The sequence below is a fragment of the Protopterus annectens genome, chromosome 12.part0 (genome assembly GCF_019279795.1).
Source record: "Protopterus annectens isolate FY-2018-M chromosome 12.part0, PAN1.0, whole genome shotgun sequence".
Lineage (NCBI taxonomy): Eukaryota > Metazoa > Chordata > Ceratodontiformes > Protopteridae > Protopterus > Protopterus annectens.
In genome coordinates, this window is record NC_056746.1 from 492,709,291 (window position 1) to 492,731,543 (window position 22,253).

Here is a 22,253-nt window from a genome sequence, read left to right on the forward strand (position 1 = left end):
GTACATGCAGACTGATTACTAACCTGCCTCGCGATGCAGCCTTTGCATCCTAGCTTCATGGGCTTGCTGGTTCAAAGCCTGCTCATCTGCAGCTGTCAGAGAAATGCATTGCTATTTAGCCATACCTATCCATAGTATACACAAGCTAGGCAATTATTTACTACTTAGTAGAATGTGTACTTAGTACTGGGGCATTAGCCATCTGCTGACACTCCTAGATCCACTGTTCCAGAACACCCCCCCCCCTCCGCCACTTCAGGTCAGCATGTTGGTGCCTGACCTGCTCACCAGTCCGGGGGATACCTTTGGCACTGGTGAGGTCACGGGCGAGACTGTCCCAGGTCTCCGTTTTGTACTGCGAGACCTGGTACTGGCCCTGCAGTAGTCTCTGATCATGGTGTTTTACCAGGAGCCATACCATGCATTTTGACTCCTGGATGCCCCAGCGCTGCACTCTGAATTAAGTGCCTTCGCCCACACCAGCCATTCTGCCTGCAGTGGGAAGCTATAACCAGTTATGAGACGTATTCCTGCCTGTGGGGTTTAAATATGGCCATTTTCCCACACTTTGCCGTGATTAGCCAGTTTTGAAAAGTCTAAGCTATGGGCACACCTGCTTACATAAAGTTGGCACTGTTGAAAGAGGTATACCACTAGGCAGATTGAATTGGCTCACCTACACATTGCTTCCACTTACTAACATGAGCTGTGCTGCGGTTAGCATTGCTTCATAGTTGATTATCACTATGTTTGCCATTTGGCAATGATTTATTCTTCATTACAGGTTATATATGTGTCTGGTATCCGTGATTCGTGTATACATACATTGTATGGGGTCCTGGGAACTTCAATACTTTATTACAATAACGCCTCAAATGTATGCTTGCTGCAGTACTCCAGTTCACATATTTATGTTCTGTGGCAGGTTATCCAACATCACACTGTACATAGATAAGAGTTCACATGTTTGGCTTGATTTTCCTGTGGTGAGGATTAGTTTGCTGATACCTCATGCATATCTATTGCTATGATGGTTTAGTGGTTAGTTACTCTGACTGTAGTGTACATGGTCCTGAGTTTGAGCCTTGCAGAGGCAGTTTATTTTGTTGCTGGGCAGAACATGGGCCGTTGGATCCAGAGTGATTAAGGCACTTTAAAGCAGTTGTAAGCAGGTTTGCATAACGGTAAGCACTGCTAACCTCCGGTTACAGTTTCTTACACTCAGTTAGCTTCTACCTTGCTTAATCTGTGCAGGCAATGCTTACCCCCCCCCCCCCGCGCAAACGCACTTAAATAGGCTTACTAATGCTTATTTGTGCTTAAACCTGCTTACTAGTGCCTTATTCATTATGACACTGACACTTCACATGTGCATTTCATGCAGTACTCCAGTTCACATTTAAATGTTCTTATGTAGGTTATACAGCAAAAAGATGTAAAAATATGTTGATATACAGATTTCACATGGAAAATGATATGTGCTGCAGTGGGACTCAAACCAGGAATACCTGTTCATTAGGCAGATGCTCTAACCACTACACTATTGCTGTACTACTTCATTTGTATATATATTCCTTGTTATCCTCTTCAGCTTTTTCAGTTGCTTTAAACATGGCTAGACAATGGGCAAACCTGCACACCTATGGTTAACTGTGCTCAGGGTTTTAAAAAAAATAAATAAAAGGATCTCTTCATTTTATTTAAATGTACTATTGCTGTTGAACACATGGGGACTGTTGGTGGGGATATGTGGACACCTATGAGCGGTCTTGCTCATTTATTTACACTTTCTCCTGTTCTACTTTGCAGGGGCATGTTTATTCTGAGAACTCTGCTCTCAGACACACCCCCTGCACTCGTCCATGCTCCGTGTAGCTTAGGAGTTCAGGCGGCGCGCCTTCATTAATATGCATGGTGCTCTGCCATCCTCCTCTTAAACTGCTGCTTCTGTGCAGGACTAAATTAGCCCTGCATGGAAGTTTAGTAAATCTGGCAGAGAATGTGATTACACTATTAGCTAGGAGGGCACCTATAACCATGGATGAACACATTTAGGATGATCAGGGAAGGTATGCACTAATACGGAGCTTTTGGTTGGGAAATAGTCACCCTAGCTAGATCAGAAATATATTTAGAGAAGTAATAGCATATATTATTTTTTGTTGTTAACCAGGAAAGATCCTATTTTCAGAGTGGTTACACCATTAGCTAGGAGGGCACCTATAACCATGGATGAACATATTTAGGGTGATCAGGGAAGGTATGCACTAATAAGGGGTTTTGGTTGGGAAATAGTCACCCTAGCTAGATCAGAAATATATTTAGAGAAGTAATAGCATACATATTTTTTTGTTGTTGACCAGGAAAGAGCCTATTTTCAGTGGAGGCTTGGGGAGGTACCCAGAGGAAGCCCATGCAAATGCAGGGAGGACATGCAGACTCCACACAGAAGGCACCTCAACCAAGAATCAAACCAGAGAACCTCTTGCTGTGAGGTGACAACATTAACCACTGCACCACTGCGCTGCCCAAAAAAAGTATCAACAAGGCATGTGGATAGTGGCAGGAGATTGAAACTTGATTACAAACAAATATGATGTAAGTGGTGGACCCAGGAATCTGACCATCCCATTAATAAGAAAATGTCTGAATACGTTTATGAAACTTAATGGACTGGTAGACACTAGAGAGGCAAGCTACTGTCTGAGAGAATTTACATGTTACTCTGGGAACTACAACAGTTATTCTAGGTTGGATAGGATCTACATTTCTAAAGAGCATGAGTAGCTGATTACTGGGGCATGCACACATCTGAGGCTCCTCTCAGGCCACGCCTCAGTGCAAATAGAGATTAGGTCATCTCTAGCGAATACTGGCATAAAGCACTGTTGCTTCCACCTGTATTGGTTAAGGAAAGCCAAGTTTCAACTCTATAGCAGAATACAGACCAAAAGATTGACCCAACAGGGTGGAAAGACAGTATGCTGCATACCTCCTGGGATGAGTTAAAAATAAAACTGGGAAATATGATAAGGAAAAGGGACAGAGAGATGTCAGAATAAAGTTAAACTAGAAAGAATAAAACAACTCTAGGCAAAGGGTAGTGAGATCTGCAAAGCTGATGGATTACAGCAGAGGGACCTTAAAGAAAAGTTTGAGAATTATTTGATAGATTCTATACAGAGGAAGCAAACAGCATTGAGATTAACTTATTTTGAGAGTTCACTCAAGATGCAAAAAATATCTGGCACAAAAATTGAGGCATAAGATGGTAGATTGGGTTGTTTATAATATGAGAGATAGAAAGATATGAAACCTACACAAAGAACCAGGTAAAATAAAATATTTATTCTTGGAATACTATAAGGAACTTTATACAGATCAGAAAAAGAGAGGTATGTAAGAAACCTGTGTGCAAGAACTTATACAGCATTTGGACACCCCTAAACTGAATGAAGTAGAAAAAGCCTCCCTGATTCAAACAATAATTACAGACTAAATCTTAACACAATTAGCTAAGCAGACTACTGAGAAATCACTTGGCCTGGATGGCTTCCCAATAGAGTTCTTGAGAGAATATAAAGGTAACATAGGACCAATCTGGCATCACTTATTTAATAAGGTATTTGAGGAAGATAAGATCACCATGTCAAGGAAGGGCGCAGTTCTATCAGTAATTCCAAAGCAAGGGAAATATCCCAGTAATGCAAAATCCTACAGACCAATATCAATTTTAAACCATGATTATTAGGTGTTTATAGCTATTTTAGCAGGCAGACTGACATAATCACTTCCTATAATGATTAATCAAGATGGATTTATTATGGGTAGGCAGACTTCTGATAACATTTTAAGAAGTAACATGATACACCAGAAGGCAGAAGCACAGAACACCTTTCTATCATAAGTCATCCTAGACACAAAGAAAGCACTCACCCGAGTCCACTGGGATTTTCTGTGGACAGTGCTGTATTAGTTACAGGTACCACATCAATTCAAATCATTGATAAAGGGAACTAATAAAAATATGGGGGCTAGGGTGAAGGAGGGGGAAATGTTATATTTGGAATTCAAAATACAAAGAGGTACATGGCAAAGATAGCCCCTCTCACCATTACTATTCCTTAACCATTTAAAATATCAGGACTTGCTAGAGTGATCCCAAAAGACAGAGACTGACTGATAAAAGAAATGAACTTACATCTACTAAGTCTGAGATGGCCATTTTCAGAATATCCCCATTTCTCCAAGGTATAGTGATTTTGGAGTTAGTGTATATAAGTTTGGTGGTGGGTGGGCTTGCCCAACCCATTGAGGAGCACCCCGTGCAAAATAGAAGTGTAAAGGAGGAGATCGATTTTTGAGATTTTCTCTTCTCCTGCATTTGCAATCTTTTTTTTTTCCACATGTCTGCACTCAGCATTTCAAGTGCTAACATTGCAATGGGGAACCTTGCTATTCACTCTCTACCTTGAGCTGTGTGTTAGTGCAAAATGTTAGGCAGTGATAAAACTGGATTTGACTAGTTTGGAAGGGAGCTGAAGCCATGATTATTAGGAGTATTGAGGAAGTCTGCAGCCATCTCAGGCTATAAAATGAATGAGAGTAAAACAAAAATGGCATCAGTAAACTAAGCCCCCTCACATAGTTTAGAAGAACTAAACCCCTATCTTGAGGGACATTATAAGTTTAGATATCTAGTGATGTGGACTGGGAGAAAAGCTGTTGTCTCCCCCAAAAAGACACAGGACAAGGTTAAAGATAAGATATGATCCTTTCTAAAAAATGGAATATAATGGCATTGTATGTGGAACAAATAGTGCAGGCCATCAAGATGTTTGTTAACCCCTTGTATGTATACATATATGTCTGTATGCAGAGACGTATTCACACATTGCAGGTCATTTTGATGACGAGGCAACAGAATTGCGCTCATTTAGGAGCATGCCCATTAGGACTGTTAGTACTTACAAGGTGACTCCAGGCCAGACCAACCTATACTCCAGTCTGGGATTTTGTGTGTTGCAGACATTGCCAGCTGCACCCATTTCTACATTACTGCACTTCCCTCAAATTGTGCATGGCATTCCCCAGCTGTCTGCTGTACTTAATATGTGACTGAGGTTCATACTGTTACTCCACACACAGACTGACAGTCGGCATACCTCTCAACTGTACAGATTTTCACAGAATGTTCAGAATTTTGCCTCATATTTATGGACTGTTCCTCATACATTTGTGGTGTTCTGGTAAATTATTGTATATTGAAGTCAGTGAACAATACTAACTGCAGACAAACATTTGAGTGTTGAACTATATATATCCTTCAGATAATCTGTAATAATGCAACTCGATTTCAGACTGGCAACTTTCTAGGTTAATAGGAACAATCTGTACTGTCTGTCTCTATTTTTGGGCCTTTGTCCCCCCATTCTTCCTGGCTTGACCCAGATTTCTTCCACTAACAGATTGAGAGATATGACAGTGTGGAAACACTAGCATACTAATACCTCACATGCAAAAGCTGTGCATACTTCCAGATTCCAACCATCAACACCATTACCCATACTAACATCCCTAGTCCACTGAGCCACACAGGCTGCCAGGCAGAGATGTGTCCTTCATCACACAATAAACAGCATACATATGTACGTTGTTATCCAAGCATTACATGAGACATACACTATGTGATCAGGCTCTATGTCACAGCCCTGAGATTGCCTGGTCTGCTGATATACCATTGCAGACTTACTGTTACAGCATCTGTATGGGAACACTGGTGTGTTGGGGGTGGGGGAAGAACATCACATGATCTGCTGTTGTAGACAGTAGGGCAAATATCATGTGATCCCCACTGTTTAATATCTCCCTTGACTGCTGTAGTGAATATTCCAACCATGAGGCCTAGTGAATATTACGGAACACATACTATTAGACTTGGTATCTGTAGTCCCATGTAGATGTTACAGCTCTCTAAATAGCCCACTATATTCCCTTGCATACCTGCAGCAGGTCCATACATATGATACCATATTATAGTACTACTTACAAGTGGTTTGTAGGTGAGTGACTTACCTTGTGAATGTAGCAGTTGACAAAACTGTAGTTCAGGGCTGACTATGTCTAATGCACACAGTAAATAGCCAATACATGGTTAGGAACCGGCTGTGTGGGTTGCCTGGCATCATTTTTAATATATGTATATGAGGTGGAGTAAGATGTCAGTCCCTAGGGCCCTAGCTTGTCAGAGCATGTGCTATGCATTGCTCTTAGCCAAAGCTTGGGTGTACTGTGCATACCTATGTCTGCCTACAGGGACATCATCAGGGGATTCCTCTCTGAGTCCTTCTGTGAGTGTGGCTGTGGTGACCTAGGCACTGGTGGGGGGCTGTGTATCCCTTCTCTTTGCTGATCCTGCTGCAACTGTTTCCACAGGAGCATATTGTGTAGCATGGCATATACTGTGAATATCTGTGCACATGTGGCTGGAGAGTATTGCAGGGCTCCACCAGATATATCGAGGCACCAGAAAGTGTGTGTGTGTGTGTGTGTGTGTGTGTGTGTGTGTGTGTGTGTGTGTGTGTGTGTGTGTGTGTGTGTGTGTGTGTGTGTGTGTCTGTGTGTCTGTGTGTGTGTGTTTTCTGCTAGTGTACAGTGGTGCACTACCAGTTAAGAGTTCATCTGTAAGCATTGTATTTAAAGCCTGGAGACACTCATGTAATTTAGTGTGTGGGGCATGGAAAATGTTGTGCTATATGGCTAGTTAATTGATAGTGTTCCAGGGTACACACACACACACACACACACACACACACACACACACACACACACACACACACACACACACAGCTGCCATCACAGAGGTGTAGTTAAATTAAATAGTTTGGTATCAAATAGTCTGCTAAAAAATGTCTGAGCAAATTACATGGTTCAGTAGTTAGAGTAATTGCTCTTTTGAATGTTTTGGAGCACATTCAAGTCTCGTCTATATACATAACATCAGTTTCAGAAAAAAATTCTACTTTCCTTAGCTTCGTACTGCCAACATCTTTTTGTCAGCTTGTTGAGATTAATTGAAGTAAGATAGTCAGTGACATTTTTTTTAAAAACTTCACGTTTCTGGAGGAGGCTGCCTGTCTTGTTTGTTATGATATTTAAAATACTAAGACGCTTTAGTTTGTTAACTTCTGTGGGCTTCATCAACATAGTAAAGATTGCATGTGCTAGTGCTCATAAAAAAAAAAATAGCAAAGAATAATTCATATTCCATAGACAACATTGTGTGTATGTATGTGGGGGGGGGGGGGCAATCAAATGATATGTGGAATACTGTTCTTAGTTTGTACTGTGTGTGTGTGTGTGTGTGTGTGTGTGTGTGTGTGTGTGTGTGTGTGTGTGTGTGTGTGTGTGTGTGTATGTAAATATATATATATATATATATATATATATATATATATATAGATAGATAGATATACAGATAGATATATGGATTCCTATTACAAGAACGAAAGTTCACTACTTCGAACTTGTAATAGGAAGCCTCACTTCTGCGAACGTTTACTTTAATGAAAGTGAACTTTTGCTAAGTGCACTTCACCGAAAACACCACAGCACAGTAGAGGACATAAAAAACAAGCTAGGTCCTCCACTATGGTGCAATAGTCACAGACCTTAGGGTTAAGGCACGGGTTAGGATAAGGGGATAGTTAGTAAAGCTATCCCCTTACCCTAACCCATGCCCTAACCCTAAGGTTCGTGACTATTGCACCATAGTGGAGGACATTGCTATGTCGTTTACTGCGCTGCAGTCATCACGGACCCTAGGGTTAGGGCATGGGTCATGGTAAGGGGATAGCCCTATGGGCTATCTCCTTACCATGACCCGTGCCCTAACTCTAAGGTCCGTGAGTACTGCACGGAAGTTCAGTACAACACCCATTCATTGTACTGAACTTCACGTAAGTGCACTTTCGCTGCAGTGAGCATTCCATGCACTATTTTGAATTAGTGAAAATTCGATCTAGTGTATGGAACCCATATATATATATATATATATATATATATATATATATATATATATATATATATATATATATATTTATATATGCGTGTGTGTCTATATATATATTTTTTTTTCATTTAAAAACAATGATCAGTCAGAGACACCCTGACAAATTCCATAATCTATGCCTAACACATAGCATGCACAATCACAACACAGTGTCTCAAACTCACACACAAAACATCATAGACAGTGTTTTTTTGCAAAGGGGAAAGCACCTCCTAGTGTGACTGACTCTGTCCCCATCCCCTTCTAATTGTATGTATGCGTGTGTGTAATGCCCTTGTTAGAGATAATAGGTGGTTAGTTAATTTGCTCATGCTCAAACCCTGTACCTTAGTTACACGAAACAAGAGCCTGAATTCTCTACCCCAACCACCAAGCTGCTAAAAAACTGACTTCTCAAGTGCATTTTCAAGGAATTGAGTTTTGGGTGCATTTGTCAAGGAACTGAGTTTCAAATGCAATTTCAAGGAATTATGAGCTTCAAGGGAAGAGAAGTTTACTGCTGTTCCTACTGTCTGTTTACAATGTGCAACAGTTTTGTTTAGCAAATGGCTGCACTAGTGTGCTAGAGAATTGAAAAGCACTGTTAGTAGCACAACGGGTAGCATACTCGCTTTTGATGACAAAGGCTGTGGGACTCATACCTCTCAACTGTCCAGATTTTTGCCTCATATTTTTGGCCTGTTCCTCATATATTTTGTAAATTTCTGTTTTCTTGTGGTGAATCAGTGAGGACTGAATTCATTAAATAATGATAGGTATTTCAGGTTCAGACTTCATACCATTCATAAAATGCATGGCAACACAAAACCTTTTATACTAGCAACTTTCTAAGTTTATAAAAGCAATATTTAAAATGTGTCCCTATTTTATGGCTTTGTCCTCCTTTTTTTTTGGATTTGTCCAAATGTTTTGTGCTAAGAGGTTGAGAGCTGTGCTGTGGGTTCTACTCCGACAGCGTGTAAATGGATTGCTGATACTTTGTTGTACTTTATAAGGGGTGGGGTGCTGCAGTCCTGAGTATGTCATCCTTTAGATGAGGCACCTAGTAACTATGAAAGTGTTATCAGTTTGTCATCCATTCCCTATAGCGATATTACCAGCTTACCTTTTTTTTTAAACATAACGAGCAATTTATTCTTTAAAGGTAGCAGATGCTGACTTTATAGATGAAAAACTGAAACATAAAGTTGTTTGTTATCAGCAACCTCTTTATTAGTTACAGTGTTTATGGTAACTGGGAGAAAGAGCCAAGTAATGGGACATTGGAATGGCTTTTGGGAGGGGGTTGTGTGTTTTATATATATATATATATATATATATATATATATATATATATATAAATAAGAGTTTGGTATCATTCATTGATGAAACTAAAGACTGATTGACAGATTGTCAAAAATTACCATCAGAATTATATATTCTTGAAACAGCAATTCACTGCACACAAAATACATTTAGAAATGCATACTTACTAAGCATGACCAAGCATGACAGCAGTATTATAGATGCACAAAATATGTAATCAATGAGCAAATGTGTAAAACAACATCTTTCAGAAATGGTATAGACATATATGCATCCATTTTTTTTCAAAAATAAACAACAGAGGCTTGTCATTCTCAGCAACTCATTTTAGGAAGGGATGGTGGCATTCCAGCATGACCATTCCAAATAGCAAATAAACAGGAAGGTCTTGACACCATAATTATGCCCTACCCTACAGCATCCTAACACAGCTGTCTATAATATCTACAAACTCTCTACATCACTGTCCAACCTCTCGCTGCAGTATCACTTAAAAAAAAACCTGCTCCAGTATCATAGGAGTGGGGAGATAACCCCTCCAAACACACCTCTACCTGTCCAATTCCACTCAAAATAAACTGGTAACCACTTGTCAAGAACAAATGACAGCCCAAAGCAGCACTTCAATTCCATTTATTATCCAGTAAACAAATCAGTAAAATTCATAAAACCAGTTAAGCGCATTCATCCCACTACATAAAGGACTTCTTCAGAAGTTCTGAAGAAGTCCTTTACACCTACCTGTACTTCAACACTATTTTTGATAAAATACTATCCAATCAAAAACCCATTTTAGATAATGTCCGTTGAATAGAATATCACACCAAATACCATTTTCAGTGAAATGCTTATTCAGTCAGTAATATTACTCCCATATTGTGTATATATCTCTTTCTCTCTCTCTCTTATTTATATATACATATATATATATATATATATATATATATATATATATATATATATACACACACATACACACACACTCACACACATAAACATACATATCTCTGTGTGCATTATCACAATACAAATGTAATAAAATATTAAAATGCAAAGTTAATTAGCTGAAACTATAGCTATAAAACTTGAATTACAGAGTGGAAATTGCCTTTTGTATGTATGTGAACCCTGCTCTCCCTGGATACACACTTTATCAGACAATGTTCTGTTTGCACTGCCTGCTATATAACTAGCATTTAGAAATACAGTAGACTATATCAGGTGTACAGTGTGTATCTGAGGCCTGTTCAGTGCTAAAACATACCTTTGCTTCACACCCTGAAAAGCTGCATTTTATAGATATGCCCTTCAGACATTCCTCTGGTGGCAAAAGGTATAATTAAAGTATTTGCACAGGAGTGGAGTTAGCATTGAAGAATGCCAAACCTGTCTTATATATTAGATATGTTGCAAAAGAATAAACAAATGGATCTCTTTTAAATGATGTATGATAAAAGAAGGGAAACATAATCAGTTCAGCATACACACTCACTAATGAAAAGGAAGGAAGCTAAGTAGCCAGACAGATAACTGCATCTAGGTCAGAGAGCGGGCTATTGTGTTAAAGTTATGAATCCAATAAACCAAAGCAGTGTTATTGTGGAGGTATTGGACTTACTGGATCTGTGAAATTGAAACAGGAGTAAAGTAACACAGCTAAGATGACTAGGAAGTGTGGTACTGTGGACCTCATCTGCTGTATATTTGCATCCACACATTTGCATGAACCCGATCACAACATTCTATTATTTAGGGAAAAAGCAGAGGTAATTTTCAGTTGACAGCAATGAGCATGTGACTTCCTGAGCTCCTAGTTACCATCTAGCTTTACAAATTTTAATTTGGTTCATTGTATAGTAATTCTCACTGCTAGCAATTGCTAAATTATCTACTTCTATCACATGTGAAACTTCCAGATAAACCTCAACTGAAGTTCAACAAATTCTGGGTACTTCCTATTGCAAACTCTGAGAGATCTCTTTTCCTTCTGAATCACATCTACACCCTCCCAATCGGATCTAGTCCTTCCCAATCAGATTTAGTCCTTCCCATACTACTTGTAGTGATATTCAAAAGTTTTCTTGGACCACAGAATGTGACCGATATTAGGCATCTAATATTTCTCTTAGACAGTCTGTAAGCTCAAGCTATGAAATAAAAGTTGGTGTTACTAGAGTGGCAGAGTGCATTAAACAGGTGGCATACACCACTGGGGATCTGTCACTTCATTTGGACAAAACACAACAATTTTCTTTCCTTTTAGATCTCACACAAATTTTGAATGAATGGATGTATGAACAGCAAAACAGATAACATTGCACGATTAGCTATATACATGACTTGCAAGAAGAGGTAGAACAAAAAGCTACTAAACTAATACTCCAGCAAGTCCAGTGATCCTTGGTTCAACCTACTCCCTATGGGATGAATCCAAGGCCAGACATGATATAGTTCCTTTCATTTCCACAAAAGGAGATGGACCTACGTGTATTATGAGCAAAAAAGGACATCACCTATGTCAGACAGAAGTTTAAAAATGTCACCCCCAATATAAAGATGTAGAAAACAGCTTGGCAGTCCTTAATTCAAGCCTTTAGGGATAAATGCATCAAGATTACAACTTCATATCCATCTTGTCTTAAGGTGATACTGCCAGAAGGCCCTCTGATTTATTCAGTTGGAGGAGGCATCTGCTTGTTCACATTAGCAGGATCTGTTATTTAAAGAAGGGATGAACTAGAGAGTTCACAGACAGAACTCAAATGTAGGCCATAATGAATTACCTCCCTTCTTAGCCTAAATATTTCTAGGTAAGAGAGTACACTATTTTCACCAGAGGTAAACTCGGGCGCCATATCACACTGACTATTGCAACTGGATTTTCTTCTTCTGTTTTATTGCTCATGTGTTGGGAGTGAATGGTGTGTCATAAACAGTTTCACTGTGACTGTACAATCAACTCAAATGTGACTTTCTTTATGCTCTGTCTGTCTGCTTTAGTTACTTTGTATTTGAATGTCAGTAATTCATGTGTACCTCTGCCCTAACCAAGTTAAAACCCAATCCAAAAAGATAGGCATTATGAGTGGGCAGACTCTGCATAGTGAGCCAGGCTGCTAATTGCTGGTAGGATGTCAGGACAATATATGCAACCAAGCACGAATGTGTTAACCCTCCTCCTTACATAAGGGACTATGACTAATGAGAGACAACAAGAAAGAGTAAACTTGAGGCACTTCACTTGCAGCTTTTCTTTCCATTTATTGATTTTACTCCATCTTTGTTTCTCATTCAAGACAGGAATATTCATTGACCCCAACACTGTAGAAATAGCTTTTTAAGGTCTCTTAATCACATGCAGTATCCAGAAGACTTTGAGGATGTCCATCTCACATGGCTTGAGTTTATGTCTGCCTTTACAGTTCCCTTTGGACACTATATATAAATAATTGCAGGTGCGCAGTTGAATATTGAATAATAGTCACTGTTTGCTTTCCTTATTGCCAACACGTGATTCTTAAAGCTACATTTCAAACCACAAAACAATGCATCGTAGCATTGAGAAAATACACAGCATGTTTTTTTCTCTCTAAACTCGGTTTGTAAAATTTGCAACTGGTCATTCCTGATGGCTCATCAAATGAGAATTATTTATATTCAATACTGTGGGACACCTAGAAGTGTTGTTTTCATGTCAACCTCTACGTATGGGGAAATGCCCTCTGGAAAATCTGAAATAAGGGCCTACTTCATCTTAAGATTCAGTAATGGTATTATCAGGACACAACCTTCTCAATGATATTTCAGGGGGCACTCAGTGATTCCAAATGATGACATCTAATATACAATTCATCATCTACAGTGGATATAAAAAGTTTACATACCCCTGTTAAAATGGCAGGTTTTTGTAATGTAAAAAAATGAGACCACAATAAATGATTTCAAAACTTTTCCCACCTTTAATGTGACCTATAACCTGTACAATTCAACTGAAAAACAAACAAATCTGTTAGGGGAAAAATATAAAAATGTACAATATGCTTGTTGCATAAGTGTGCACACACCTAAACTAATACTTTGTTGTGTGTGCACACCTTAAACTAATACTTTGTTGAAGCACCTTTTGATTTAATTACAACATTCAGTCTTCTTGGGTAGGAGTCTATCAGCATGGCACATCTTGACTTGGCAATATTTGCCCACTCTTCCTTGCAAAAGTGCTCCAAATCTGTCAAATTGTGAGGGCATCTCTTGTGCACAGCCCTCTTCAGGTCACCCCACAGATTTACTATTGGATTTAGGTCTGGGTTCTGGCTGGGCCATTCCAAAATGTCAATTTTCTTCTGGTGAAGCCATTCTTTTGTTGATTTGGATGTATACTTGGGGTCATTGTCGTGTTGAAAGGTGAAATTCCTCTTCAGCTTTCTAGTAGACACCTGAAGGTTTTGGGCCAAAAGTGACTGGTATTTGGAACTGTTCATAATTCCCTCCACCTTGACTAAAGCCCCAGTTCCAGCTGAATAAAAGCAACCCCAAAGCATAATACTGCCACCACCATGCTTCACCATGGGGATGGTGTTCTTTTGGTGATGCAAAGTGTTGTTTTTGCGCCAAATGTACCTTTTGGAATTGTGGCCTAAAAGTTCAACCTTGGTCTCATCAGACCATAACACATTTTCCCACATGCTTTTGGGAGACGATGTATTGTTTTGCAAATTTTAGCTGGGCCTGGATGTTTTTCTGTGTAAGAAAACACTTCCAACTTGCAACCCTACCCCATAGTCCAGACATATGGAGAATATGAGAGATTGCTGTCACATGTAGTACGCAACCAGTACTTGCCAGAAGTTCCTGCAGCTTCTTCAGTGTTGCTGTAGATCTCTTGGCAGCCTCCCTAACCAGTTTTCATCTTGTCTTTTCTTCAATTTTGAAGGGATGTCCAGCTCTTTGCAATGTCATTGTTGTCCCATATTTTCTCCACGTTTTGATGACTTGTCTTCACTGTGTTCCATGGTATATCCAATGCTGTGGAATTTTTTTTGTACCCTTCTCCTGACTGATATCTTTCAACAATGAGATCCCTTTGATGCTTTGTAAGCTCTCTGTGAACCACGGCTTTTGCTGTAGCAGGCAACTGAGTAAATGTTAGGAAAATCCTACTAGGACAGCTGAACTTTATTTGGGGTTAATCAGAGTCTCTTTAATTGATGGCAGGTGTGTACCCAAGAAGACTGAATGCTGTAATTAAATCAAAAGATGCTTCAACAAAGCGTCAGTTTAAGGGCATGCACACATAACAAAGTATTAGTTTAAGGGAGTGCGCACTTATGCAACCAGCGTATTGTACGTTTTTTATTTTTTATGTTTCCCCTAACAGATCGGTTTGTTTTTCAATTGAATTGTACAGGTTATAGGTCACATTAAAGGTGGGAAAGGTTTTGAAATGATTTATTGTGGTCTCATTTTTTATATCACAAAAACCTGGCATTTTAACAGGGGTGTGTAAACTTTTTATATACTGTACATCAAAATTGAAGTTGCCTTACACTTCCCTTCACCATCACTATTACACAGTCTTACCATCAGTCTGAAGCTAAAACCTGACAGTTCTCAATACCTTCTTTCTATTTTTAGGCCCCCGATGGTTTGCCTCGGATGCACACTGAGGTGCTCTGGAATGTTTTTATGTTCATTGTCAGGCTCTTTCCATCCATCCTTAACTCCTTTCTCCCATTTTTGCACATGGGGTCGGGGTTGTCACTTCCACAGTGACAATCATCTTGAGCCAAGGTTTACTCCACTGTTTATCAGGATAATATTGATCTTTATCTGACATTTCTGGGCAATTAGGCTTCATCCTATACAGGGCTTGTATTTTTCAAGCAAGCCTCGAGAATATCCATAATGAAGGAAGTGATATTAGCCTGATTTTAACATTGAAAGTTAGCAAAGCCCAGGATCAGGGGAGTTGTCTTATGAGTTTTTTAATCTCCCCCCCCCAGACCCATTGGCCTATGCTGGAAGGCATACAATTGTGTTAAAAGTGTTAAAATAGACACTTATACCTTCTTCATAGAAACACTCTCGCTCCTCATTACTATCCTTAAGCATGAAAGATAAATGCTTTCCAAGCAACTGTTCTTCCATAATCCTTCTAAACATAGACTGTGAACTCTTTATGGTCATCTGCTCTGCAAGGTTATCCTCAAACCTACCATCAGTCATACATCCAGACCAGGTTGGTTTTGTCAGAGGCAGAGTTGCCTTATGTAGTTTTAAAGCAGTTCACTGGCTGGCAGATGCACTTAAGGTGCACTGGCGCTAGACAGCTATCACTCTTTATGCAAAAGTGGCATTCGTTTACATCAGGTGGCCATATCTCTATAACCCGTAACAAATTCAACCTTTTCTGAATGCCTTTTTAGCATCTTACAAGCTTTATGTCCTGTTTCTGTAGCAGTGATCAGTGTATGCTCCTTTATTTCTGGTCTGCTTACTATAAGAAGAGTTAAATAAGGGTTCCCTGGCTCCTGTTTTGTCAGCCATTGAGCCCTTAGCCACTATACTCCACTTTAAACTGAATTTTCCTAACCCAGACAATCCACAAAACTCTCATATGAAGCACCTGGTAATATTTGAAGATGATTTTTGTTCTTACTTTTATAGGACTTACCTACCACAATCCCAAAGTGCTAGCAAGTTCTTCAAGAATGAGACACCTATAACTCATACAGTTTCTCCCTCTGCATACTCATACCAGACAACTCTGTAAATGGGATTGTCAACTGTTGCTATTTTTCTGGGTGCTGAGTCACATTCTGGGTGGCCAGCAGTTACACTATGCACTCAAGAAGAAGAGAGGCCTACACATGCCATGCTTATTCATGGCTTATTGAACATGTCTTTAAGATATTCCTACAAATATCATACCAATAAGATCCCTAAATGGCTGTTATTACAAGTTACATCTTTGCTTCTGAATTTGATATTTGCTTTTTCACATTGTCATTTAATGGCACCATATGCTATTTCACATAGCCCCTTATCTTTAGGGTACAGTAAAAATCTCAAATCTGACAGTGCATCCCAATATAAAAATTCAGTCTACCTTACATTCAGGAATGTAAATTTCTAGACTCAGGAAGCAGGTATTCTTTTTTACCCTCTCCTTATGACGGACTTTGCGTTTCCCTGGCTTTCCTACATTTATTTTTCAAGGCTTACTGATGGCTGTAAAGATTTGCATTTTTATTCTCAGTTAATCTCTGGTTTAGGGCTTTCGCCATTTGAGCCTTCTATACCTGAATTGGTTAAATATACAACATTATTACTCAAACGAAACACTCCCATCTACTCAAAGTCAAAGGGATCTCACTGAACTGAACCCCTGCTTTAACGCATTTTTGGGGGTATATTGATAGTCACAGTTAACTACAGAACACCCAGTATGTCCCTTTCTGAGCATGAGCATTATTAGTACACCTTACATGAAATCCCCATTAAACCCAATACCTCTCTGTTGTGGGACCTCAACTATCCATCAAGAAATTGGTTGACATGCACTGCTAATGGTTGGCATTCCAATCACATCCTTAACGTTGCAAATGCTAACCTTCTTGTTCACATATTTAACCATCCCCATGTTTAAGGACTTCTCAAAAGCAAACCTTCTTCAGTTACTTGACATAAATAAATTCCACTGTAATCCTCATCTGATCTATCCCATTGCTAAAGCCACTGACCATCTCTCTGACTTCTACTCTCACTTAGATAGTTGTATTTTATAAGGTAGTTCCTATCTACACCAAAAATAATTTGAAATTTAAAAACAAACCCCTATGATGAAATATCCAAACCATATATCAGGAGAAAAGAAATTACTTAATTTCTATAAGAAGTTTCAATCTACCCACTTTAGCAGCATACTTAAGAAAACCAGCAGAGAGCTAAAGAGAACCATTAGGAAGGTAAAAGCTGAGTATGAACTTAAAGTAGACACTAAAGCCAAAAATAATTACAAATCTTTCTTTAACTAGGTCTGTAAACAACAAACTAATACTCAGCAATGACTGGATATTGTCCTCAAGAATACTACTCTGACCCAAAGGAAATAGCTAATGGCCTAGCTGACAAATTTAGTACACATTTTACTCCACCCAGAGTTGCAACTACTTAATAGTTTCTTGGCAACCCTCCTTTAATTACTGTGGAATAAGTTCTCTCTGCCTCTGAAAAGCTAAGAAAGTGTCATTCATGGGCCCCAATAACATAGCAGTTACAAATACACCCTATCTAATCCTCTACACTCTTTTTAATCTAAGCCACTCTACTAGTCACATTCCTGTTGCCTGTAAAACAGCTACTGTCATTCCATTACACAAAAGTGCCTCAAACACAGACCCTTGTAGGTATATTCTTATTTTATTTAAAATTTGTTTACCAGGGTAGTGCAGTGATCACAGGTGACCCATTTCTGTCTCAGTCTAGAAATACAAAGAAAGTCAGAATTTTGTGAGAGAAAGCAAGACTAGAGAGAAAATGCACATCTGTAAAATACCTTTCTATGGTAACAAACATGTAAAGAGTATATACAATTGTAATATAAATTATTTACAATAAAACCAAGACAAATTCCATAAAGAAAGTGGTGTGTCTATGTGCAAATCACAATATTGTGCTAAGTTGGAGTGATAGGATAATTCAGTGGCGTGAAGGATGTAAGAGTTTGGGAATAGTTGGAAGAAGTTACATTAAGCAAAATATCAAATGAGTGAAAAATGTAGATTAGTGCAATATAGCATGCGAGAAACAGTATGACTGTTGCTACCAGGAAAATGAGGGAGTAACATAATTCAGGTGAGGTGATATGGGTGTAGAAAGACCAGCAACATTAAGTTTTTATTTATTTAAGTCTGACTTGAAACAAGCCAATTTTCAGCAGAAGACCAGGGAGAAACACTCCAGATGCATGTTTTTGTAATGTGGGAGGAAACCGAAGCAAACCCACATGAATGCAGGGAGGACATGGCATAACCAGTCAGGAGGAGAAGGAAACCACACTCACTACAATTCCAGTCTCACATAGACATACCACGACAGCAAACCAAACACATAATCACACAAAAACATACTCAGAGGCTCTAAATAAAGAAGCTGAAGCAGCAGAGACCTCCAAAGCAGACACCCAAGCAGCCGCTACCCCAAAACAAAACACGTGCAACACATATCTCACAAAGCCAGTGTGCCGAACAGTCACAGCCCTTAAGACTAAACAACACACCTGATACACTTGTAATAGGTGACGCTATCGTCAGGCACACTGACGTCCCGCTCACCAGGCTGAACAAGGAGAGGGTCATGGTGAGTAGCCTGTCAGGCGCTAGGATCCACCACATAACACAAGCACTCAGGTCACTCCAAGGCAAGTACAAATATGACTCAGTCATTGTCCATGCTGGTGTGAATGATCTGAGACGTACCTCCCTGGACTACATGAAAAGAGACATAAAGGAGCTCTCTGAGCATGTAGCCCAGGCCGGTATGACCCTGACCTTGAGTAGCATCTTACCCTCACCTAGAATGATGCCACAGTATGAAGACAAGATGATCAATTTCAACAATTGGCTTAAGTACTGGTGTCATTCAAAGGGGATCCAATGCCTGTCAGCTTGGGATGATATGCTCGACAAGCCACGATGCTTCGCTAGGGACGGCTTGCACCTGTCACCCTGGGCTTCGGATATTGGCAAAGGCTCTTGCTACCCCCATAGTGCCTTTTTTAGGCAAGGCTCAAAAGACAAACCCACCTCCATAGGTATCACAAGGGATAAGAAACTAAGAGTAATGCTACTCAACGCCAGAAGTCTAAACCTCAAGATGCACGCACTCAAAACTCTCCTTAGCATGGAGAACATCGATATCTGTGCAGTAACAGAAACCTGGTTCAGGGCTCCCGAGAGCACCCCAGTACTACCAGGTTATACCTCGTACCATGCTTTTTGGCCCCAAAACTTGGACCGAACCACGAAAGGAGGGGGAGTATCGATATTCATCAAAGATACCCACACCTCCAGGTTGGTGGCACAGCACGAAGCATCAGAGACTATCCATGTGCAACTAACAGTGGGTAAAACTGCCTTCCAGTTTATAGCCTGCTACAGACCACCCTCCCAAACCCAGGAACCCCACTCAGCCTTCCTGAGAACACTGGAAAATATGAAGGTCTCTCCAAAAACCATTATATTGGGTGACTTCAACTACCCAAACATAGACTGGGAGCATTACTCTAGCTCCAACACCCTAGCCCAAAGGTTCCTAGAATTTATAAACTCAAATGCTATGGAACAACTTGTTACCACTCCCACAAGAGGGGAAAACATACTGGACCTGATCATCACCAACATGGGGACTCTATGCTCCAGACCAGAAGTGTATCCCTCACTGGTAAGATCAGACCATAAACTAATCTCACTGGATATTCGCATCCCAATCCCACCCCCTGCCCAGAAAACCACAGTGAAAAACTTCTCTAAAGCAAATTTCACACTCCTCAAAACTGAGGTGGAATCCTTCAAAGCCCCCGAGCCTGTGGAAAATACGGCCCAGACCGCAGAATCCTTTATAAACGCATTCTATGAATACCTTCAGGAATGCATGGATCATGCGATCCCAAATAAAACCAAGACCCAATCCTCCAAAGGCAGACGTCCTGTCTGGTGGACCCCAGCCATAAACAAACTATACAATAGAAAGAGGAAGCTACTAAATGATAGAGCAAAATCCCAAAAAGGGAAGGCATTACTGATCAGTATTAGCAAAAAACTACGGGCACACATAAAATTGTCTAAGGCCAGCTTCGAGAGAAAAATTGCACAGGACACTAAGGATAATCACAAGGCTTTCTTTAGTTATGTTAGGAACCTGGGTGGTAATTCCCAGATATGCTCAGAATTAGTCCAAAATGACAAAAAATACATCGAACCCACAGACATTGCCAACATCCTAGCTGACAGGTTCAGCGCAAACTTCTCCCACCAAAAGGGCAAATATCTATCCCAGCAGAGTGCTGCCCCTGACATCTCAGATGCTTAGGTAAGAGCCGCCTCTCTAAAGCAAAAAACACAGCATCAATGACACCAGACGGTGTCCCGGGCTGCGTCCTACATGAACTCCAAGATGAGCTAAACCCAAACATAAAACTACTGTTCAATCTCAGCCTTACTACAGGATATGTGCCCAAAGAGTGGCATACAGCAACAGTGGTCCCTCTCCATAAAGGTGGTGCCTCAACAGATCCTGGAAACTATCGCCCCATAAGCCTGACTAGCTTGGTCTGCAAAGCTATGGAAACAATCATCATGGACCACATAAATAAAGATATTGGGGACCTACAAACACTGGATCCTACCCAGTTCGGCTTTGTTAAGGGCAGATCCTGCCTCTTAAACCTGGTTGATTTCTTTGAAACAGTCACCAAGGCCATTGATGAGGGGAAGGTGGTCCACACAGCCTGCCTGGACCTCGCAAAAGCCTACGATACAATACCCCACTCGGGCATTATAGATAAGCTCACCAGCTTAAATATAAACCCCTATGTCACTAGATGGATTGCAAATTGGCTCAAGGACAGAACCCACATGGTTAGAATTGCTGGAGCCATGTCAGACTCCAAACCAGTTACAAGTGGTGTCACACAAGGCTCAGTCCTGGGACCTCTCTTGTTCGGTATATATTTCTCAGAGGTACAGGCCAACACGGAAGGACTGTGGCTGACCAAGTTCGCAGATGATTGCAAACTGGACGCCATAATCGACTCTCCAGCCGACACAAGCATCCTCCAAAAGGACCTCATAGAAACAGACAACTGGTGCCAGAGCCATGGCCTCAAGCTAAATGCCAAAAATTGTATAGTCATCCCCTTTGGCAAAAACAAAGTGCCCACAAATTACCACATAGGTGGTAATCCATTAAGTACAGAAGAAGTAATTAGGGACCTGGGGACCCAAGTTGATAGCAATCTCTCATTTGACAACCACGTGGCCAAAGTGGTTAGAAAAACATTTTATATAGCCCACCTAATCATGAAGGGATTCACATCTAGATCAGGGGATGTCATCGTGCCTCTTTACTCATCCCTCATCAGGCCCATAATTAAGTACAATGCCCCTTTTGGGATGTACCTTACCAGACACCTGCAGCAACTGGAAAGACCCCAAAAGTACCTCACCAAGAGGATCAAAGGGCTCAAACAGATGCCATATGCTGCCCGGTTAAAGAAACTCCAGCTCTACTCAGTGGCATACCGCCTGTTCAGAGGCGATCTGTGCCTGACGATAAAGCCATGTCCAACCCGGAATTAATGGACATGCTGCACCTCAGAAAATCCAAATCCCATCGAGCTACGCACTTGAGAGACTTGAACCTCAGCACTGAAATAAATAGGACATGCTGGAGGGACAGATTCATAACCCAGAGGCTCCCTTCACTCTGGAATAAAATCCCAGTCCAGGTTAAGCAGAGTCCCTCATTGACTCTCTTCAAGAGGAATCTTGATGAGTGGATGGGAGATCATAGGTTTACCCCGGGTATCACTTCTGTGTCACTGTTAGACAGAGGCACAGTATACTAACCTTGAAAAAGGGCATAGAAAAATAAATTTAAAATGGGTGGCGAAAGCCAAACACATTCTGGCTAGGCTTATAAATGCCCTAGGGCAGATAGCCTAGTATGAACCTATGAACCTATGAAGACTCCACACAGAAGGCACCCCACCCAAGAATTGAACAAGAGAACCTCTTGTTGTGAGGCAACACAAACCGCTTTACCACTGCACACTATTGAGAGGAGGTGAGCTTTTAGCTGAATCCTAACTTTTTGG